At 39.9% G+C, this 24,612-nt stretch overlaps 1 protein-coding gene across 17 annotated transcripts in view; it reads right to left on the bottom strand.

The window, feature by feature from the left end:
* The window catches only part of SOX6 (SRY-box transcription factor 6), a 451,605-nt gene that overhangs the window by 426,535 nt on the left and 458 nt on the right, over positions 1 to 24,612 (bottom strand). For 5 of the 17 annotated variants that reach the window (XM_048853485.2, XM_048853495.2, XM_048853492.2 and 2 more), the window contains exon 1: positions 19,526 to 19,817. The exons of 2 other annotated variants lie outside the window; for them this stretch is intronic. The gene's annotated coding sequence lies outside the window, so the exon portion shown is untranslated. Of the gene's footprint in view, positions 1 to 17,132; positions 17,250 to 19,525; positions 19,819 to 20,730; positions 21,202 to 24,612 lie in introns of those variants that run through there. 10 more of the 17 variants (XM_048853493.2, XM_048853512.2, XM_048853494.2 and 7 more) reach the window with 4 other exon arrangements.

Here is a 24,612-nt window from a genome sequence, read left to right as displayed (position 1 = left end):
TTAATGTAACATGAAACCAGGGCCCTGCAGTGGGGCTGTCTGCTGTCAGGAACAAACAGTTTCACTCCTGTTCCCCAGAAGTGACAAGATTGAGAACGAGCAGGGCAGCACCTCCTCAATGCTACATGATACCTGTGCACCAGAGTCACTGGCAAATCCAATTCCATCATTTTAAATACACTATCCACAACTTAAACACACACACACAAAATTAAAATACCCAGCATTGCAGCACTCACACATGAGAGATGTTTTCTCAAATGTCTATGAATACAAACATTTTAAATTTAGGATGTGTTAGGATTCTGCACTGCAAATGATAAAAACAAACATCTTTATGTGGAATTTCCCAGATAACTTAATATGTTTATAATCAAAGATACTTGTTTCATCTAATACTTCTTAGTGGCAGATTCTTCTGGTGAATTAGCAATTTTGGTTGCCGTGAACTTCTTGTTATTTCACCACAAAACAAAAGCAGATTCAGGATATCATATGGATTATTACTGTTTTGTGCATCAAATTAAGTCCTGGTGCATGTCAAAACCCATCAATGTTTCACCAGCTTGCTAACATGTGTGACGTTCACTTCCAAGCATTGTGCTTACTACTGAGGAAGCACGATGCACAATAAATAGTAAGCATCTGCAGGATCAGGCGCTGTGATTTTATATGGGCTCAATCCCAATCGGTGCTGAGAGTCTCCTACAAGGTGCCAATTTCAATAGGAGTGAAGGATTCTCAGCACTTTGCAGGAGGCACCCAGCTTGTCATAGGATCGGACCCTATACTTCTCGAGCTTCAGGAAGGAGCTCTATTATTTGACCTCTTTTCAAAATGCTTTTAAGTCTCCTGTGTAACATTGCTCTTGGTCCCAACAAATTATTATGAATGAGAGCACCAACTCCCAAACAAACCAACCCCGCTGCTGGATTGTTCATTCTGGAAAGCTGAATGATCTATTTTATACACCAGCAGTAGAAGTATTTTTTAAATTTTATAAAACCTGGCCTCTGTCTTACTTGTAAACATAGGACATATTATCCTTTTGTTTGTAAAGCTTAATCCTACAACTTGCCAGGCTTAATAAACATCTAGAACAATAGTGAAAGCATAAAAAAAAATCCCTTGTCATTAATAGTAAATTCAACCCAAGGATTTAGATAAAAGGAGTCAGTGTCCGAGCTTTTGAAAGTAAACACATAATGGTGAGCACTTCCAGTCCACAAATTTCTCAAAGGCAATCTTGGGGCCACCTAATTTGGGTAGTAATAAGATGATAAATGTATGTCAAATATTGATGCTTCTCAATACTCTCTCAGTGAATCACTGAATCTTCAACTGTAGTGACAACAAATAATGTGTAATACTTTAAATATGGCCCCTTGCAGACACTGAACTACAAGTGAGATTCAACTCTAGGATTCACAGCATGCACCACCACAAACAGTATACAAAAAAAATCTACTTACACATATTTAAGGAAACAGTTACAACAATTATTATGATTTATTTGTATTACAGTGCTTATGTGACCCAACTGAAACTGGGTTCCCATTGTGCAAACACACAGTGAGAGACAGTCCCTACTCCTAAGAATTTAGAATCTAAATTGATGACAAAAGGCAGGAGGAGAGGGTGAAGTGATGTGTCCAAGGTCACACAACAGGTCTGACAGAGCCAACATTAGACATTTTCTGACTTCCAGTCCAGTGTCCTAACTGCTAGGTCACACTGCCACTCTAACTACACTGCTAATACTTACATGCTGTTAAACCCGGGATGCCTTAGATATTTCTGTTGGAATGGTGCATAATGAGAGAGCCAGAGCTCAGCTAGACCATGGTAGTTAACAGTCCCTAGATTTGAATTCTGTGGGGCTGCAGGCAGAGAGTTCTTATTGAGACAATGAAATTCTCTTTCTCCAGTGGTCTGACAAAGCCAAAGTTTATTCACCTTCAGGACACAATCAAAAATTTACCTATTCACTTCAGCCTTTGACAGAGGTGGTTGGAGTTTTCCTAGAATTTGTGAGTGATGCTTCATATTGATTGATCAGACATCTAAAGATTATGATGGGCAAATTGCATATATCATTGCAAGAGTGTTCCCAATAATCTTTATAGAATTTTTTCTGAACAATTTTACAATGCCAGAGGAAGGGATTAGATTATTTCTTTTCTCTAATTTCTGTGATTCAATGTAACAAAACTAAAAGCAGCAGCAAGATTACATTCTGTAATGGATCAGGTGAGAGGAAGAAGGAAATAATTTTGAATTAGTTTCCTCCTTAGAAAAGAGAGCATTTGGAGGGGATAAAAAATATTCAGGTGTAGTGATTTTTGTACCACAGAACAACCCTATCAAAATAATGAACTGAATGCTGTGGCCGTACAGAGAGAAAGCCTGCTGCTTGCCATTAGTTAGAAGTGTTACACAGAATATTGTTTTAGAATGACAACAAAAGAGCTGGTAGAAGGCAGAGAAAAACTGGAAGTAAAAGGAATAATAAGTAAACAGCTAGTATCTTAAGTGTTACTGGTCTCTCTTATTGTGTTACGGGAGGGAGGGCAGGGGGCATGGATCAGCGTTCACGGCATGGTCCCCATCAGTATCTAGCCCAGGGAAGCTAATGATCCAATCACTGGACCAAATTTGGTGATGAATCCTGGTCACATGCCACCCGAGGTATGTTACGCATATGCTAACACGACTGTGTTAGCGCATTAGCAGATTTTGAGATAAATAGCAAGGTTGAAAACAAACTGAAGATTAGAATCTGGCCCAAAGCACTTCATCTTGATCTAACATTTTAGCTATTTCACATTAAACACCAGCTAATTATTAAGAACATATTTATTTTCAGTAATTACATAATATGAGCCATATCCACCAGAAGCTATCCATAGCCTTCTACATAGAACAAGCCCAAGAAGGTTGCTAATCCTGACCATGTGATAGGCTGACCATTAAACAACAGGTCATCTCATTGAGGAAACCCATAAGACTCCCCCACAAAAAAATATCTGGAAGCAATAAGGGATAGTCCTGCAAGATCCCAATCCTGCACAGCATTTAAATATGTGCTGAACTTTAAGAACTTGAGTAGCCACATTGGACAGAAGTCCTACTGCAGTGGTTCTCAAACTATTATACTGGTGACCCGTTTCACACAGCAAGCCTCTGAGTGCGACACCCCTTAAATATATAAACAAGTGTTTTTAATTTATAACACCATTATAAATGCTGGAGGCAAAGTGGGGTTTGGAGTCGAGACTGACCACTCATGCCCCCCATGTAATAACCTTGCGACCCCCTGAGGGGTCCCAACCCCCAGTTTGAGAACCCCTGTCCTACTGGAACTATTTGTGTGCTTAACGCTCAGCATGTGCTCGAGTACTTTTCGGGATCAGGGTCAGAGTGCTCAGTACCTTTCAGGATTAAGTCTTAAATACCAACAACCAGCAGTAGAGAGTTCATGCAAATGATCTGTTCCACTCACCATAGTCAGCAACTCCCTATCTTCATTCCAAAGCCCTGAAATGCAGCCATGCAGAAAGTGAGAGTCCAGATAACTCTCTTGCACAACCACAAGTAGGGGAAATGTGGAGCAGCCAATCTTTAGATCCATTGTAATGTTCTGTTTTGACTGTTAGATGATAAATAAAGAAGCTTCCAAATGCACTCTTCTCTAGCCCTATAAATCTCATGACCATGATTGGCAGCTTTACTGCTCTTCCCTGGCTGACAAAGTCTATTCCTGAAGTCATCCAAAGCATAGTAGCCAATATTTAAAAATAGAATTTCAAGGATAGTTCTCAAAAGTGTGGTGTCCACTGGAGAGTTCAGACTACATTCTGTTGAATTTTAGGTTGGGGTTTTTTAAAATATATTAGGGCATCAGAGGCTGTCCCCAAAAGCTACCTCTTCCACAGGACAAACAGACAAAAATTCCACCAGACCAAATACTCTCTGTCTCACTCTGCAGCAATTTCATCTGCATTTCAACACACTAGAATACAACGTGATTCCAAGCTTTCCTAACCACGTTACTGGGACAAATAAAGAAGCTATTGGCATTCATAGAGACAGAGCTGGAAGCTAGATATGCCCTTTCCCAGGTCATGCACAATATATTTTGCTTTTGTCCTTGAAAACTTTCTGAATATGTGGCATGACATTTCAAACTTTGTCCATTTAGAAGTAATTTCTGCAACTTGTGCAGACTCCAGACACACAGCACTGAAAATTTACTCTTTAGTTTAATTGTAAGAACCATTGTTATTCCAATTATTGCTAATACATTTGAATGTTACTCAGTCATTACAATTCATTTTCAAATGAAGACATTGACAAACAAAAAAAAATCCATTTCTCATATATTTGATCATATAATGTCCCTTCTGAGGCTCTAGCATTAGGGAACCTCTAGTAAGCGAGCTACATCGATTTTGAGGAGGATGTACTCCAGTGCCTCACGGTTCCTTCTCCACCACAGCTTTTCTGGTATTCACTTACAAACAGACCGATGCCAGAATATGACTTGTGGGAAATATGCTTTTCACCATACAGGGTGACTTAAGACAAGTAAAATGAGACTTGCCATGTAAAAGTCCAAAATTAATTTCTGACATCAAGCAAGGAGAACTAATGTTAAAATTATGTATCTTTTCTGAATGAATTTGTCTGAGCCTAAGGCCTTATTCATTACAAAGAACTTGTATACAAAATGCCTATCTTGTTCTCACATGTTTTAGGCTTTTTTAAGCATGAGGCAGGAGTGTGGATTTTATCAGATATGAACATAAAAAAAACAACGCTTAGCAAGACATTGGCAGCTTAGTCAAATCTGGATTTACACATAGAAATCAAACGTCAAGAAAGAAAACACATCTTTATGTCTGATCACATGACCAATGTCTGAAACTGATATTTAATTTAATGGCTGTTCTGCCTCATTTCAACAATTGCACGAAACTGTGACACAGAAATCATTTAACAAATATGAAGAACCAGCCACAGATTGAAACCACAATCACTAGTTCAGTGGTTTGCAACCTTTTTTCATTTGCGGACACCTAAAAAATTTTGAATGGAGGTGCGGAAATCTTAGACAGTCTGCAGACTCCAAGGGGTCTGTGGACCAAAGGTCAAAAACCACTGCAGTAGATGGCTGAAACTAGAATAAGCAAGCAGCTTTCACAACAGAAATCACGACAGTCAGAAACACCGGTTAAACCTTTTTTTTTTTTCCCTGAGAAAGGTTGACATATACAGTACAAAAGTTATTCAGATCTACTCAAGAAACCACAGCAATAGGAAAGGAGTACTTGTGGCACCTTAGAGACTAACCAATTTATTTGAGCATGAGCTTTCGTGAGCTACAGCTTACTTACCTACTAACTGTGGGCCTTATTCTTAGATGTGTGGAGGACCTGTAACTTTTCCCATAGGAGTTGCAGTAGCTCAGTGCCTTTCAGGATGAGGCCCCATTTGGTACTAAGTATAGACTGATCCCCTATTTTCATCTCTCCCGTATATTTATGAGCACTGACAGCTCTGTTGTTTAACAGATGCAGCACACTAGGTTCAATCCAGCCAACAATATCAATACACTCATTCTGGAAGGCTGAAGGTAGTGGCTTTCTAGCAGGCCAAAAAAAGAGCAGCCTGCTATGGAAGCCCAAAAAATCCCATCCCCAAAGCACAGTCACACAGCTTCCTGAGAGGCAGTTGTCCCAATTCTTGGAACCAAACAGCCTTGGCAATGATGCTGTACAGCCTTGCAGTCATTAATCCAAGTCTCGGCTAGTATAATACTCCTGTTTGGTTGTGGGTGGCGGAATGGATGAATTCAGGGTCTTGTCCTCTGAACTGATTTTTTCGGGGGAAGGGAGGATGGGTAAAGTAGAAGAAGAAGAGTTCTTGCCTCTCCTGAGTCATCAACGAAACACCATTCATACACTCACCTCTGTAACTGGATGCGTCTCATCCATTACCGTAATTCTGACACAATCTTTCCATTTTTCCCCTCTTTCTTCCTCTGATTCCCTCCCCACTCTGTCCCTCCAATACTCCTTTTTCTCTCCTCTTCTCTCAATCTAGTGCACACTTCCCTACCCCAGAAGCCGAGTTCCTTCTACCTAATGAATAATCTTCTGCCTGCCAACCCATAAAGCTCCTTTTTCAGTTCTATATTGCTCCCAGCCAGATCAAATCTGCCCAGCCTACAAGACCTGCAAGCTATTCCCCTACCATTCATAAGGTAAGGACTCAAAACCCCACAACTTTTTCTTTTCTTGCATAGTGTCTTTCATACAAACTTCAAAGTTGTTTGAGTACACACACATTTGTGTGCAACAGTCTGAGTGAACTACTAATTTAAAATGATATTTTAGAATTTGAAGACTTAACATATCTTCCTATCAATCCATTTCTAAAATGAGGGCTAAAACACCAAAAACTTTTATTTAAGACATTCAACCTAATTATACATACATGTGCGTGTGTGTGTATGGAGGCACGCATGTGTTCACACACACACACACAAAATAGATTGACAGATGTCAAAAATGACTGAACAGATTTGATAATCAATCTTTCTAAAAAAGCTCACTTTTTGTATGAGACCAAACATGGATAATTTCACCCTCAAAGAATTTGTTATGAGCCAGTTACATGGAACTGAGAAGGAATTTGGAACTCTACCTCAAGGATAGCAGGCACAAACTAGGCCTCCTTTAAGTTACCGTGTACTGTTTTAATGTACTGGTTGGATTGACACTACACACAGTATTAAGATAACTTTAATAAATTATTAAATAATTAAAGCTACACAAATAATCATGTGGAAAGACTACAGAAATTCTCACACGTATGTCCAAAAGTCCTAACAGTGTCACTGATCATACATATAATTCAAATAAATGCCTTGTCTCTCCTCTCTATCTTTGTCCTTTCCACTCCTTTTCCTTTGTCTTTATTTTGTCATCCCTTTTCTTCTCTCACACACTTTCAAGAACCAATTCAGCACAGTGTGATATCAGCAGAGACCAGCGGCAGCTGCTGTTCCAGCTACAACAGCGAGAGGATTTTAAAAAAAATCAAGGAACAGCTTTAATATATGTAATAACTCTACTGAGGATTTGGACTTTAGCTACACTCAGTAGGGGTACTTCATTATCTACCTATGGGAATACTACTTGTGTGAGGAGGTCACAGTCTCATGGACATAAATTCCATATCTGCTGTTTATCCTGGTCAGTTGAAAACAGTCTACCAGATGCCATACTGATTTGCATCCACTTACTATTAATACTAGTGATACAATATATTGAGGACAGGAAATATCATGGTGGGAGCCACAGTAAGGCAGCATGAGAGGAAGCAAACGTTCACCCTCTTTATCTTATCATTCCACACTTCGAAATCCACACGTTAAAAGGAAATGTTCCGTGAAAGCAAAGAGGGAACCACAAAAGATTAGGGGTGGGCTTTGTCCCTCACTTTGTTATTTGTTGTCCACATCATTTTGTATGTGTTTTGTCTGAAAGCCTACCAGGAGTGGATTCAACAACCGTTCATCCTGAATGTTACATTGCCATCAATGATCATACTCACCTTGACCTCTGCAGGAAGATTTCCTTCTAATTCTGCTTTTCATCATGTTGTGCAATGAAGATCACAGAACCTCAAATTCAGCTTATGGCCAGCCTTCATAAATTATTCTTTTGGCTGCCACTGCAGTTTACCTTCTCTCTCCTACCGATTTCTCTCTTCCATGGAGGGACTGGATAAACTCAGAAGATACAGAACCTTTTGCTTCTAGGTAATGGGTGTTAATTTGGCCCAATTATTCAATCTCAATACTACGGGACAGCTGACCTATATGAAATGGTGTTTTCAATCCACTTGATCATGGACACACCCCCACACATAAAAACCCACCATAATAAAGAGCACTAATTAGCACCTTTGTCACAGTCTCGATATACAGGTCAAGGATTAAATCAGCATGGTTTATTATCAGTGGGTAAAGTAGATTGAAACAAGAGGGAGAGCTTTCACTGACCAAGGAGGAAAGGGAACTAGGGAAGAGCACTGCTTACCCAACCTTTGCAATGGGGAGGAGGAAACCCTGCTCTCCCCACCCACCTTTTCTTCTTATTTTGACTCCTTTTTACTACAGGACATCTCTGACCACCTAGCACCATCCCTGGTCAAATGGGGAAGTAGCATTATTCCCCATTCTACAGATAGCAAAACTGAGACACAGAGAGATTAAGTGACTAGTGCTAGGCCACCAAAGAAGTCTGTTGAAGAGCTGAAACTAGAACCATATTTATGTGCCTGAACCCCTTATTATTATTATTATACGCTCTCTCACCTAAGGGTGGTCTGTTCAGACATATTGATAGGACAGTGCAGAGAAACAGAGAAGTTGCCTCTGCTATGCCAATGCCACATCTCCACCCAACCTTACAAAGAGCACAAGGTGATGAGGAATAGTGGGAGCTAAAGAGAGCCACTTGCTGCTCACTCTCTTACCAGAAACAGCCTGAATGCACCAGGAAGCCAGCAGGCATGATAATGGGTAAACTCACTTCTCCTCCCGCAGTGGCAGGAATTCTACAAGATAGTCAGGGAATCTGTGGCCTGCTTCCTGGTCAACGATTCTATAAGCCACAGGGTACAGAAGTCAATGGGAGTCTGCTCTCTAAGCCCAGAAAAGCAAGACTTGATTGAGGCCAGAGATAGCTCCTTTCTTCCTCCTTGAAGCTGAGGAAATCCCGGTGACTGATTGCTCACCTGACACTTCCCAATCAGCTTTGCTTCCTTCCAGTGCATACAGAGCTCTTAGCACTGTGACCTGTTGTATTAATTTACAAAGTTTAAATGGGCCCAGCAAGAAACAGAAGAGAACCTTGTTTTGTATTAAGTTGGATCAGACTCAAGATCTCACATAATCAAAAAGAAAACCTTAACTCTATTTTCCATTACAACACACAGAGCTTGGACAAAGTTCTGCTACTTTTCTTTTACTTTGTTTTCGGAGGGACTACTTTTAGAAAACATGTAAAAACACCAACCTAGCAAAGCTGCCCAGAGACTTGAAAGAGATATGCTGGAGGAAGTTTTCAATTTTGTTTCTCTTCCCACTCCTGCTGAGCCAGCCCTGTCTTTTAACCAGTTCTCACTAGCCCCAGTTCTGCTGGCTGCAGGAGAATGCTGCCCACCTTGAATCAACCAGCCTACTCCACTCCCTCACTCATTGCAGTCATCAGAACCCACAAGTTCTGTCCAACATACTTGGCCAGTGCAATTTGTTGAGCACTGATCAGGAAAGTATTCTGGTGTTGAACAGCACAAGAAACACGGCAGTGATCAGCCCCTGTCTCTCACACTTGAGAAGTGAGGAAAGAAGAGGAATAGGCTAGTGGAAAGTGGCCTGACAAGGGGTAAAGAGGTTTTAAGAAAAAAATGTGGAAGAAGAGTCTTAAATTTGGGACATTCCCTTTTCAAGTAGGCATGCTGGCAAACTTGTATGTTGGGACGCTCTAAAAGTAATCTAAACATAAGCAACATTACTGACACCACAACAAATGCTCTCTTCAACTATTGTGCAGCAGAACCAAGAAAAAGTTATGTGTGATCTTACCCCAGTTAAGTAGAATATTAACTGGCAAGACCTTTCCGCCTCGATCTTCCTTTCCTCTCCTATGGATTTTTCCATATCCTTACATTTCTCCGAACATAGTCCTCATGGCCTAGCACACCTCCCCTTTTATCAACTTCTATCTCACCAAGCCAAGATGAAAAGGCTGATCATATCTAACTTGTTTTAAATAAAAAGTTTCCAATCACTAACCAAAAGGAGAAATACTACAAGTTACTGTGTCTACCTCTATGTCTGTACTGCACCTCCCGCAATGCACACCTGATCCTGCTCAGGGCAACAAGGCACCACCATAATTAGAAAGTGCACAAGTGACTCCATAGTTAAAGCTGCATCTACTGTAACTATGTATAGCATCAAACCAGAAAAAAAAAGAGACAACAGGGTCTCTCTCTCTCTCTGATGCTTTTTAGTGGGGGGAAGATTCATTTGGTGTTTTCCTTTTTGCCTCTTTTCCCACCTCCAGTAGGGAAAAAATATTAAGAGTAGGACCTTGATGATATACATTTCATGGTGGACACATTATCCACAGTATGTTTTAACAATCCTGTTCAACGAACGTATGTCTGTCCACACACAAAAAAAATACAAATTGTAGTTAAGTTTGCAGCTGGGACAGAAAATCCTAGTTTAAAACTGAATGCACATATCAAAACTAGTAAAGTCTACATTTTACAGACAAAAAGGTGATTGTATTTAAAATATCAAATGGTGTCTGGAAACATAAAAGCCTTTTTAGACATTTGCCTTTTGAAATTTTTGGCAAGTCAGGAGGATATTTTAGTATTAAATTTAAGAAAGTACTTAAGTAAATCAGAGTTGAACTATTATAAACCACAACAAAAATACCCTGAACTATACATCACTGCACATAAATGACAACTTTGCTTGTGCGCAACCCATAAACTTGTGCTGAGGACTAAGTGAAATTCACCCTTATTGTGAAGCACTCAGCATAGGGACTATATACAAGGATCTGCAAGCAAGGAGCCTGCACTCCACATATGATGTGCGTGAGGAAGGGAGTATGCACAGCCACAGACTCCAGGATTATTACATGGATTCAGTGGCCCAGAAACCACACATAATGGGTGAGGAAGCAGCAGCATCTCCTACTCCACCTGATCCACTGGAAGAGCAGCTCTTGAGAGAGAACCCAAGAGGCGGCTTGAAAGAGATAAATTCCAGTTACTTAGTCTTTGCAGGGCAAAAGGGTGGGGAATGAATTTCATCCAAAGAGCAAAAGATAGCATCACACATAAGGGCCTGACCCTGACCCACTGAAATCAATGTAAGTTTTGCCATTGACTTCAGTGACAGCAGGTCCTTTTGAAGTCCCCTTGAAGTCTTTCCATTGACTCCAGTGGGAGCTAGATCAGCTCCTGTGGGCCATATCTTCAGCTGATGTAAAATGGCATAGTTCCACTGAAGTCCATAGAGCAGCGGGTCGGGACTCCCCTCAGGGGATCACGAGGTTATTACGTGGAGGATTGTGAACTGTCAGCCTCCACACCCCCAAACTCTGCTTCACCTCCAGCATTTATGATAGATCTAAATAGATATAAAAAAGTGCTTTTAATTTATAAGGGGGGGTCACACTCAGAGACTTGCTGTGTGAAAGGGGTCACCAATACAAATGTTTGAGAACCACTGCAACAGAGTTATGCTGGTTTACACCAGCTGAGGATCTGTCCCTATCTCTCTAAATATTTTCTTCCAAAACTAGCTCAAGAACTAAAAAACTGAATAAATATAATCTTTTTAACTGTTCATCTTAACAATAAAATAATAAATCACTTACAACATATATGTAGCACCTTTCCTTGAGAAGGCTCCCAAAATGCTTTACAGATTATATAGCTCTAGTGATACCATCACCAACTGCTACACTGCAGCACTAGTCGGATAAAAACACAATAAATTTTCTGCACCAGTGACACTACACAACTGTATTTTTGAGAGGAAGTGAGGATTAACTCAGCCAGTTGATGAAACTGCAGGGGGAAATTTAGATGGGTAACTATATCCTATCTAAATTGGAATTCGGCCATGACACTGAGATTAATAACCCTACTCTTGCAAAACAATGTCATGGGCTCTTTGCTAACCACAAATGGTCAGGACCTCAGCTTAATAGCTCATCCACAATAATACTGATGTCAAATGCATACACAATATGCTGTAAAATCCTGGTCATGTGGTCCATTATATTCAAGTGTCATACTCCTAAAACAAACACAGTCTAAAAGTGGAAAAGAAATGGCCAAAGTGAGACTTATAATAAGTTTAACAGAACAGAACACTTTCACAAGATACAAAAATATGTTTATATTTAAAGTTTCCTGATGACTTCTAATTAATAATTTTGGTTACTAAGTGGATATAACAGATAATAGGAATCCCTAGCATAGATGGCTAGGGGTGATGAGGACACTTGAGGTGCATTGTGAGATTAAAGTATTCTTAGGCCTTGTCTACATGGGGAAATAAACTGGCATGGCTACTATAGAATAAACTACTCCAGAATAGCCATTCTAGAATAGTTCTCCTTGCAGATTCTCTGTTCTGGAATAAAAGTAATTTTTAATCTGGTATAATTATTCTGCTTTGTGAACAAACTAATTATCCAGAATAAAGTCACCACATGTGGACCTATTCTGGAATAGCTACTACAGAATAGTTTATCCCCCAGTATCTATGCTGATCAATTTCTCTACGTAGACAGGGCCTTAGAAATAATTTCCTCATTCCCTTAGTATCATGTAAGAATTAGTCAGAATTTTTAATGCGTATTGTATTATTAAAAATACTCTGTTCCAATGCATACAGTGAATTTATTCTAAAATGCAGCATGTAATAAACCATGCTGTCTTCAATTAATCTAAGAAGATATTTCCATTAAAATTTGAGTGATATACAGAAGGGGTCTTAGAAAAATAGAAAAAAAATCTGAATATAAACAAGCCATCATTCTGGTAAGAGGAAATACAAACAAGCAGAATAAAAATAGTTGATGCACAAAAGCCATAATGAAGGGGTTGCTCAAAAAATATCTTCTACTTTGAATGGTTTGGATGAAATACAAATTATCCACAGAAAAGTGTGGACTGGCATAAATGTTTGTACAAAATTATAAGTATATTTCTAGAAGTATGCAAGTGGCAACCGCCTTCATGCTGCACAAGGTCCCAACAACGCTCTGCTTAAGTGCTACTGCACAGAGTCCAAACCACTGCATTTTAATTACTATGCAGCCTCAGATATATTGCCTTTGATATGGAAATGTTCTTGTTCTCTCATCTTCACATACGGTCTCATGCACAGAAATCTTTATCTGATTCATAAAAAATAAACTAGAATCCAATCTCAACACCTGACCTCAGTGCTTAGAAGTTTTTTAGTAAGCATGGTGTCACTATAAAAAGAATGGCTAATATTGGTGTAAAGTTAGATATTTTGAGCAATGATATGGAGGATTTGCAGTTAAGAATCAAATCAATACTGCAACTCTGAGGTTTTAGGGTTTCATATTGCCTAATATCAGTCTACCATAGTAGACTGGAGAAATAATGGGAGTGCACGCCTCTATATGTTGTTGAAGAAGTGAATAGCAAACATTTAACTAGGGTCTTGTCTACCAATCTATAGAAGAGATGCATCAGTTGCGATCATTTAGATCCTCAACCACCACACTGAGCACGTTCTTAAACCTAGCAATCCTACAGAATAAAAAAACCACCTTCCCCACTGTTCGTTTGTTTTTTAAATGTGTAGATAACATAAAATTCTCCATGCATATTTTAAACACACATTTCCTAACTGCACTACAAGAGTTTGCTTTCCCATATCACTTAAAGCAGGTAAAATAAATGTTCTACATTCTCACTGAAGAATGGATAATTTAGTCTTACTCCACACAAAGGTTCTTATGAAAACTTTAAAGTTTAAATATCTAATGTATACAGACTATAAAAAAGCATTTTATCAGCAAACTTATTTTTGGGATTCCCAGCATAAAAAGTATTTAAAACACATGCCAATATGTTTCCACATATTAAAATAATATGCAGACTACAAGAGGGTTAGAAATGTAATACATGCGGTCTTCGACAAATTCTACCAGTCCTTCACTATTCAGATTTGTCTAAATAATTCTGCTAACTCTATAGAAACTACATTCTGTTTTTATAAAGAATATGATCTTTGTAACCTCACTATAGTAGATAATGACCCATCTGTAAATCATTTTGTTGCATGTTATCTGCTTTTTATCATTTCTAGTACCTGTCTGTGCCTGATATGATACTCTTAAACACATTAACTTGATGGAATGTTTCGCTTGACTTCAAAAACATCAATTGATATATATGTATTCTATGTTATAAATGAATGACTCTGATTAACCAACTTCAGTAATGTACCCCATTTTATATTACCCAATCAAATTTGCAAACCTCAAGAGAAATGTGATAAAAATACTTCTACTGTCTAATCATTTCCAAACATCATTTTCAAGCTTGGCAGGAGGGAGGGCAGGAGTGTTGTTTGTTTTTTTAATTTTCTTTAGAGAGACTAAACAAAAAACATAAAATCAATATGAAGTTTTTAAAATATACAAGAGGAGGGAAGAAACCTGCATTTAATGATTCTTGTTCCTTTAAGAGAAAATCCATTTTTCAAGTTCCTGTTGTGCTAATTGAAAGAGAATTATTTAAAACTTCACTGAATACTTGAATATACCATGGTTATGTGTAGCAGTTTCATCAGTGCCAAATAACTGAAGACTTTCTAAAAGATAGTAAACTAAAAACTGGCAGGAAATCTCTCATTGTGATGTCACAAATATTTGCTGTTGCTATAGAATAATGTATTAAAAGAATAATGTATTGGTATCATGGACATGCTTTGAAAACATGTCATTATCCAGTTTTATCATGGTAAAAATCAGTTGTTTTCTAGTCAACACAACTGCACGATCATCCTCCTCTGCATATGGTTACATATATACACACAAACATACACATACAAACTTCACACTTGTGTCAGATAGAGCCTTATTAATCACAGCTTTTTACAGCCTTGGACTTTAAGTGTGATGTCATGAGCAATAATGATACATTATTAAATAGTTACAGATTTTTGTTATAAAGTAACCTAATATGTGTTAATATAGTAAAAGGAATTTCATGTGTTATATTGCAGAAACATGTCCCCAGCCATACCACATATGATATTCTACATGGAAAAAAAAACAGAAAAATGTATGTAAGCTCAAACAAATAAAAATACAGTAAGAAAGACAATATATCAACTTACTAAAGGATTAAAAAACTTTACATTAGTGTCTGAGTTTTTTGTTGCCACTTCAGTAACAAGATACACCCAAACTACTGTACGTATTATTAGATTGTATTTTAATGTTGGGTCTCTGGCATAATTTACAAGCTACTCAAAGCTCTGTTTTTATGATTTATATTATTGCCAGAAACCTTAAAAAATACATCCTTGTACGATTACAGAGACGGCCATAGTTTATATACGCACACAAAAATAAACCACTTTTTTATTTACATAACATTTAAAATATAAGTTGTTAAAGGTATCCTTTGCCAAGTACACCCAGTAATCTTTTAAGATACACTACTGAGAGAGAAATATACATCACCCACAATACATACTAGAGAGAAAACTATATTGCTACTTCTCTTCCATAATTCTTTGTTTTATGAAAAAAAATTTAAAATGTCAGTAACCTTTTACATTTGATCCACATACTTTTTTAGAGGAGAATCAAACCAACTGTAAAAGATTAATGGATATTCTTCCTGAAAAAGTGATATCTCCCAAGGTGATTAAGGTGTTTAATAGATATAAGGTCATGACTGAAGAAACTTTCTGTGCCCACTGAGAAGAAAATATTTGGTTTTACTATCATGGTGCAAAGTCCTGGTCTTCATCACTCTGAAGGCCTTTAAAGAGATGCAGACATTTCAACTCATAACAGGAGGGAGGACCTCCTGGAAAACACCTCCAGTGATTTTTTTTTATTATTATTATTATTAAATAGAAAAAGTTTGGCCTGAATTGAGCAACTATTGGCCACACATTAAAAACGTCCCCCCCTCCCACACACACAACTACTAATGAAGGGGGGAGTGGAGCAATATTTATTGACAAAAAACAAACTGACAACAGAGGCAACTAACTTTTGGCACTGGCTAATTGTTTGTACAAGTCAGATACTGTACGACTGGCCTGGCCTGGGGAACTGGTATGCTCTGCTCTTCTCCTCTCCCTTTACTTTCATAAAGGTGTATGTATTTTTAAATGATTCTTTGGTGTAATAAGGAAGCACAGAGAGTTACAAAAATACAACACAACACACACGTACATGCGCATATATGGCGATATCTATCCTACTCTCACTCCCTACGCATTACCCTGGTTTTGCACCCTGCAAGCCAACAGAAAAGAAACCAGACAAGCTCTAGAGTAGTCTCCAGCAAGGTCTCACAAACAGTTCTGAAATTCCCAGTGCGGCTGCTGCAAGGATGAGAAGCGGTAAGAGGAAGGAGGAGCGAATGTGGTTCGCCAAAGGGCCCCTCGTGTTCATTCCCGAATGAGTTAAAGCTTTAGGTTCAGAGAGGTTGGGGCGCAACAGAAAGCGTGACAAGCAGGGAAGGAGCCAGGCGCTGTAAACCCAGGCACAAACGCACGAGGCACGCCAGCAGCAAGTGCCCAGCGCGAGGTGTCCCGGGGCTTGCAGCCTTCGTGAGCTCAGACCTAGCGTGTGCCCCCTTCTCCTGCGGCGGGGCTGCTGCTTGGCTGGCTCAGGCCGCCGCTTCCCTCAGCTGCCTGTTGCTGCTGCTGCAGCAGCCGCTGCCCCAGCCCTCTCTCGCGCTGGCTCCCGGCCTTTCGCGGGGAAATTTGGGGCTGTTGAGGAAACCACCAAATCCCTTGGGTTGAATCGCTGCGTGAGATTCACAGAGGCTTCCGCAACACCCGGAGCTGCAATCCGGGGGCATTGGTTGCCATCCCCAATCGCCTGGGTGGCTCCCCAACGTGATTGCCGGGATATGGACTGGGGGGAGAGGGGGGGGGGGCTGAACTTCTCCAAACCAACCAGTGTCTTTCTTGCCTCCTGCAGAACCTGCTGGCCTCCGCTGGCCGGGGAGTCACTGGCTGCAGCCTCAGTGGGTGGCCCAGCAATTGGCAGGTCACTGCTTGGGTAGGGTCCGGGGGATGCACATTCACAACCCGCCTTTCGCTCTCCGCCTAAGAGTACAACCTCGGCCCTGCAAAGCAGAAAGAGCATCCCTCCCAGCATCTTTGTGGCCTCTGTACATACCCTGCCAGGAGGGATGCGTGCACTGGAGTTAAGGCAGGCAGCTGCCTAACAATGCCAGGGAAAGTTACTACTTCTGCATGTAAGGACCTTAAAATTTGGGGAAAGTACCTGCCAAGGTTTGTCCAAGCATCTGTGGTCAGACCTGAAATCAGCAGCACTTCTCTCACTCTCTAAACCCAGGGCAAGTTGCACTGACAGCTCCTTATTTTAATACGTGTTCTCCCTCTGCAAAAAAAAAAAAAAAACAAAAAAACCAATTTCTAGGGAAATAACCTTCTAAACTGCACTGACTGGATTAACATCCCATTCTGAGTGATTTGCAAGGGTGGGGGAGTAGTTTGTATCACCTACCCCCCTCCGCCTCCCTCAAGTGCACTTTAAAAAAAAATTTAAAAAAACGTGCAGACTCTGGCCAAACTACGTTTGATGTATTGATTCCAAGTACAGTGCATGGTTTGGTTTCCGTACATTCTTTGGCTTTTAATAGCTAGCTGAGGAAAAGAGAAAGCATTATTGTTTTCTTTCTTTCCTTCTCTCATTGCCTATTCTAAATTTGACTCCGAAGTTTAAGCAGTTGAATTGGCTAATTCTGAATACAGGCTATTGAGAGACCAGACACAGCAGTATATCCCTGTATAGCAATGGATACAATGTGCTGAATTGGCAGTCTAATTATAAATGTGGCATTTGGACCTCCTTTCAGACCCAGTGCCACCTTACCTTATGAGGGAAGTTCAACTACAGCAACTGTTCAAAACAAAATGCCATTACAGGATCAACTTCACCCAACAGTAGGACTAGCCAGGGGATTGTTTTACAAACAGCCTTTCTCACTTAACACAAGAATGTATTATAAGAAACAAAGTTATGGATAGTACAGAGTTTAAGAAAATGCTAAGTAGTTCCTGCCAGGTGTTATGCTACTTCAAACTGCAGCATAATCCAAGTGACCTAATTATTTTCTTTTCAATGTACTCACTATAAATAGATTATTTTTATTTTACTAGAATGAAATGCTAGGTATGGTCACTATTTATAATGTGCATACAGTGTATATATAACATTGTGAATATTGAACACAAGAAATCTCATGCCGGGAGGAACCTGCAATAAAGTCATGGAAAATAGCTCATGATATGCAGTGGGCTTGTGGAAAAGTAAAAAAGGCGGCTGTCTTTTCTATTCAGTATTTGTATATAATGGCAGACTATATTCATACATCTCATCCATTTCATTATTTACTTTATGGCATAATGGCTTAATTAAGTGAGTGGGCACAAGCACGTCAATAAAACAAGTCAAGTCAAGTTAAAGTCTCAAAACAGGCTTCAGAATTGCCCCCTTACAGGAATATGGAAAAGGGAAATTCGTTTATTTCTGTTGAAACCCTGCGTTGAGGACTGGGTTCTTCTCTCGCGTCCTTTTGATCAGTTTTAAAGAGATGGAAATATTAAAAATGTCAACATAAATGTAAAATAAAAATTTTAAAAGTTGCCGACCATGTGCTGTAGGCTATTTAAATGAACCCAGACATATACCTTATCTGCATACAACAGGCGAAAACCATGCTTCTTTATCTCTGAAAGTTTCACTGTCTGTGTTTTTGGGAAACACCCCTAGGACAGAGCTAATCTCCCCCGCCCCCTCCCCCCCCCGCGATGACTTTCTCCTGTAAAATACCCGACACACTCAGACACAACACTAATTGTCTTTTCACGTTGCCACTTTCACTCTTTCCCGTCCTTAAAAAAACCCTGTGAAACGGTCCTGTCGAAAGCAAAGGCAGCAATCAAATCGATATGATCAGTGTCTCTGGTTCACCTCAAGGCCCTGCTCTCCTAAAGCACGCAGCCCTAGCGGGTTAACTGTTCAATGCTATTAAGTAGGAAACGGAGCTGGCAAGATCTCGTCGGAAGAGTAGTTCACTGACAGCTAAATTATTAATGTACATGTGTATCTATCTGATCATATAACGTGTGTGATCACACACAAACATAGACAATGTCACACACTGATGCACACGTACAGGCATATACACAAGAATAATAACCAGCATGCCCAGTACCTCCTACTTTAAAGACTAGAACTCAAGAAGTAGAAGAATTATTAGTTCTTACTGATCATTCTTTTCAGAATCATGAATGGAACAATTGCCAAAAACGCAAGAAAAAAAAAACACACTCACGAGATGAGTATACACAGATACAGTGTGTGTGCCTATTACATACATTTGTAGCCAACTCAGGGTTTTCATAAACCTAAGATCATTATTTAAGATAAAACATCAAACCTGATTACATAAAGAGGCTTCTTCTCCATAATCAAACACACCAACAGCTCCGAAAGAGTGAAAACTCGAGAAAGCACAAGCTCTCCACAAACACACCGTGCCTCACTCAGATTCTTACAGCATTGTCTATAAACTGCTACTATATGTAGTTGCATTGCGATTAATTAAAATATATATATATATATAAGGGAAATACTTCCTGAAAACTTACGTTGCATTTAGCTTAGGCGCTATTCTTTTTTTCAGCTCGCAAAGGAAGCCGTTTTGTCCAGGTTAGGTATTGTCTGCTTATGGATCAGCCCCTGGCTAAGGGTTTATTTTAATTTATGGCTTATGCATTCTTTTAAGGTCGATTTGCATGACCTCCGGCGAGAGCTAAGGCAGCAAGAAATCCCAAATTGAATGTTGTGGGCAAGCCCACAATGCAGCACAGCTCTCCCTTTCTCATGGTGTAAACAGAGCTCTCTGATGATGGTCTTTTTTTCCCCCTCCTTGTGTATCACAAATTAGGGTGTGATATCAATTTTAAAGTTTTCAGTATAACTTTATCCAAGCCTTCTGCCTGGAGAGATAAGACGCCACCACAGGAACTGCAAATCCTCGGGATAGTGCCCCTCTGTGGCCAAACGCAATATTACCACCCACTGGTCCAATATCTTTGTATAATATGCTCCATGAATAGCACATTTGTGGCAAACTTCAATGCAATTACCCACCTCAAACTTAACGGAGAATTTAAAATCGCTATAAAAAGTCCTTGCATCCTCTTCCATTCTGTTTCTTTGGGTCTATCCACGGAGGACAAACCCACGCGAACACTACGGAGTAATGACAGCAGCTTTCTGCTCTGAAAGATTTATTCAGGGTTTCTTTCTCTCTCTCTCTTGTGTTACTGTACGTAAGAAACTATCTCCCCTAGCACCATGTGTTCTCTGCCGTGGGTGATCTTAAAATACAACGCTGATCTGTCACTACATTTTAAAATAGATTCAACTCGGGGAGGATGAGAAAGTGTTGTGATTTCAAGGAAGTGGAGTCCTTAAGGTCCCTAAAAGATTTCACAGCCTTGGAAACCTCACACACGGAGGAGACTGTAAGTAGTTTTCCAAAATAAAATAAAATAAAATAAACCCTCGTGGTATAAAAGTAAATAATCGCGTGGGGAGGGGGGTTAGTTCAGAATGTTAAAAGCTAAACAACACATCTACCTCCGGACGCTGCTGTTTTAGACAATTGCAACTAACAACCCATTAAAGACAGCGCAGGGGAACCCTGATTCTCTCCTGCAAAGCGACATAAATCCAGCGAAACCCCATTAAAACACTGCCGCCGCCGCCACCACCTAGCAATGCTGCACTACACACCATAGTAAACAACAGGTATACAACACAATAGGGCTTTTTTTTTCCTGGTTACCTCCTCGGAATCCGGTGTGGAACAAAGCATTGGGAGAGTCACTCGCCCCCCCTTTTTTTTTACGCGCTTCAGTAATTTTCATTAAAAAAAGGGCAAGGGGATGTAGAAAGGAGAGAAATAAACGGGAAGTAATTCAGCAAATAAAATAAAAATAAATGCACTAAAGTCTGCTGGTGTTTCTCCGGGCCATGGCTGTGCAGGATCCGGATCGTTAGAAGTTTGCTGATGGGTTGCCTGGAGATTTGGTTACAATCAGGTTCATTATTATTATTTTTTCCCTCCTGAAACAAGTGAAGGCGATGGTTACTGCTGTCAATCTTGGCAATCAATGTGAGCGGCCATGTCGTAAGTATTCAAAGCATTTCCCGTCGTGCAACATCAGAAAGTGAGTGGCCAGGGCATTGATCTGAGGAAGGCAAGAGGAGGCAGGGCTCCCCCTCCCAGACAGCAGAGGCAAGATGAGACAACACAGTGAGAGGGAGCGAGTGAGCGAGTGCGAGAAACGCAACAACCGAAGAGAAAGTGAGCACAAAACAGAAAGTGAAATCACCCCAGGCTGCCAGCCGCAGCCCCGAGAAGCTATCACCACTCACATTGCTATTAGACAAATGAAACCTTAAACCTCTCTAGCCTAATGACCACTGATTGCTCTGAGTGGTGAGAAAAGGTAACAAAGTTACGGGGGGGCCGGAAAAGCAGGAGGGGGATGTGGGGAGTCCTGGGAGAATTGAGTAAGAAGAGAATAAACTAAAGGAGAAAAGAATCGTGTTACACACTGACACCCTCTCCCCCAAGCACTTTAAAGGATGTGTTTAGGAGGGCGCACGCAAAAGTCAGAAAGGATCAGTGTTCAAGAAGACGAGGAGAAAAATCTGGAGGGCAAGGGATGGACTGGTCAAGAGTAAGGAACATCAAATACAAGTAAAAGCAGCAAAAACCAAAAACGCTTATTGCCAGTTGGCAAGTGGGTAGGAGCCCTCTCCCAAAGCAAAATCTGGGTAAAACCAGATTAAATGTATACATTACACTAGAGATGGGAATCCAGATACAAGCTAGACAAACCCACGGCTGGGGGAGGGAAAGGAAGAGAGATAAGGAAAAGGGGGGAGTGCAAAGTGTATAATGATGCATTCGACTGAAAGATAAAGAAGATGCACATAATTAAAACAAAAGGAGAGGTACGATCTGGGAGGAAATATCTGATACAGAACTACACATTCAGGTTGAAGTTCTGGTTCTGCTTGTGATGATGAGAGCTTTATCTGCGGCAAAAATGTACAGCTACAAAGAGGCGACAGGAAGTGAACAGTGATTTAGGAACTAACGCTTCCTCATAAGTGGAATGAAAAAGCAAATCCGGGGGGATGAAGGTACAACTGTAAGTGGACCAGGAGTAAATCAACCAGTGGCTTGGAGTGTTGCAACAATCAGAAAGAAGCTCTCAATGGTTTACTTTTAAATTCCAAAAGGCAAACGTGAGAGAGGCTTTACAAACTGTCGGGGGCCCGAGGATCAGGTGGGCACACCAAATTGTAAAATTAGCGTCTCTCCCTGTTGATATTATCCACACCTTAGCCAAACTATTGTAAGTCTAGGAGTGCGGAAAGCAGCCTCCTGGAAAGAGGGAAAGAGAGGGGGGGAAAGTTGTTGATCCTTCTTTATATTTTTGGCAACCCTTTCCCCATTTTCCAGAAGGCGCCTGGAACAGTTAGTAACAGAGAAATTTTTTAATTGTAAAATGGCTTCATAGGTTTTAGAGGCCAGAAAGACGAGCAGAAAGGCTGAATTCCTTTAAATTAATGCTCTCTCACACACACAAACCCGAATTTGCGGAGTAGTTAGAAACAGAAGTATAATCAGATCTACTGCAAATAAACCTTGCTCTCCAGGAACATGCTGAAAATCAGCATTAGCGTGATGAGACAGGATTGATTAGACCTGGTTCTATTTTCTTTGCTTTACAAGTTTTACAACTTAAAACTCTATTAAGAGACATAAATGTTGCATCTTCTTCCTTACTATTCAAAGTGTTTTATGGTATTGCCCTTCTAGTCAAGTCCTGGAGAAAATAGTTTAAAGTAAGAATCTGTAGGAATAACAAGCATTTTTTTTTAAAAAATATTTTGGGCACATTCACAAACTATAGGGAATCAACATATCATTTTGTAAGCAGATCACCTGCAAACAGAACTTTTAATTTATCCAGAGACTCTCATAGAACTTTATCCTCAAATTAGTTGACTGGCTCTATTAAGTCTCATTTTCATGTATTCTTTTCATTTAAATAAAAGTGCTAAAATCTACAGTAGGCAGAGGGACTGCAGTTTATAAGGTGTTTAAGTGACTGTACATTCACCTGGTTTCAGCAAATTCAGACTATTCACCTGCCTTTACTGCCTTGTGCACAGATTTACAAACAGGAAATAACTCTCCTTTCTAGGTACTGCAGAGGTTTTTTTAAAACTAATTATAATGTCCGGGATTTGACAGTAATGACTTTACGTTGAAATATTTCATAAGTGAAGACACCTTGATTTCTTGCATAATTTGTAACCTATTGGAACAAGAAATTGAGACTTGCAAGAAAAAAGATCTAGTCAAAGTACAAAGAAAAGATTCTGATGCGTATCTCCTGTCCCATCAATATGCTGCTGAAAGTTTTCCCTCTTTTTTAAATATTAGCAGTTATGTCATCTCTTTCGAACAACTGAAACTATCAAGTGCTAGGTGCTAATGAACATCAAACAATTAAAATGCCAGAGGAATTTAGGAAGTTTCAAAGCCCAACTAGCCCTTAATCTGAAGAGCATCTCTGCACCACCGAAACTATCGTGCAAAGAATGAAATGAAGACGGGGCAGAAATGCACCGCACAGATGGGTTACGTTCAAATAAATAACTTGGGCAATAAAGCTTGTTGCTTCCTTTAAATTAAGCTACAGGTGTAAATATACACAGAGGTAAAAGATGGACCGCATTAAAAAAAAGTCTCACTGTGCACTGTATGTAAATATGGGGGGGGGAGGGTGCTCTGCGGATAACAATTGTGTATTTATCTCTCTGCAAACTGAATAAGTGATCATATGCTGTTTAGATATGCAGTGGAAGACAGAAAACAGCCTTTATTTTTAGTATTAACAAAAGTTTACAGCTCGTTAAATTACTCTGGTTGCCTCTCACTGCTAAAGGCTAAGGCTAGCCACAGCAGCGCAGCCAGATGTTGAAGAGGGATGCTGAACATCTCGTGCTGTGGTTCCTTTCTCGCTTCTAGAGTGCAGGAATTAGAGGCACTCAGCTACGTTGGAGCACTTACCTGTTCACAGCTGTCACTGCATTTTGTGCTGTGCCACTCATCTAATACAGGCATGGAAAACAGTGTCCAACATGCAAAGCAACCTGTGTCTCTGTGTTGTTGTGCCACCTCCTAGAGAAGATGAGCAAACCTAGGACTTCTATAGAGTTGTTGGAATAGTCTAAAGTTTTTATACAAAGGGCAAGCAATTCTATATTAGAAGTCATTCACCAAGCAATAACAGCCCTCTTCTCAATTCCGGACAATTAGTGGGCATGCTTATAAATTCACTGGTGACACACTCCGACAAGGACGACTTTTTATACGTTGTAAAAAAAAAGTGTTCAAACTTTAAGTGTGAGAAACAGGGAGAGGTAAAGGAAAAGGAGTTAAAAACTTATCCTACAGGGAGAAAAGTTTTGTTAAACTGATACCAAAATTACTACATGTTTCTCTTGGCAAACCCATCAGATGATTTGAGTTCCCCAATAACAGCACCCTTGAGTGATATTCTTTTAAAAAAAGAACAACGGGGTGGGGGGGGGGGAGAACCGATTACATTTTAGCAAGGACCCAATTGAAAACTCTGAA

Source organism: Caretta caretta, chromosome 6, assembly GCF_965140235.1.
Source record: "Caretta caretta isolate rCarCar2 chromosome 6, rCarCar1.hap1, whole genome shotgun sequence".
Classification (NCBI taxonomy): Eukaryota; Metazoa; Chordata; order Testudines; family Cheloniidae; genus Caretta; species Caretta caretta.
This window is presented reverse-complemented; position numbering and strand designations above follow the sequence as displayed.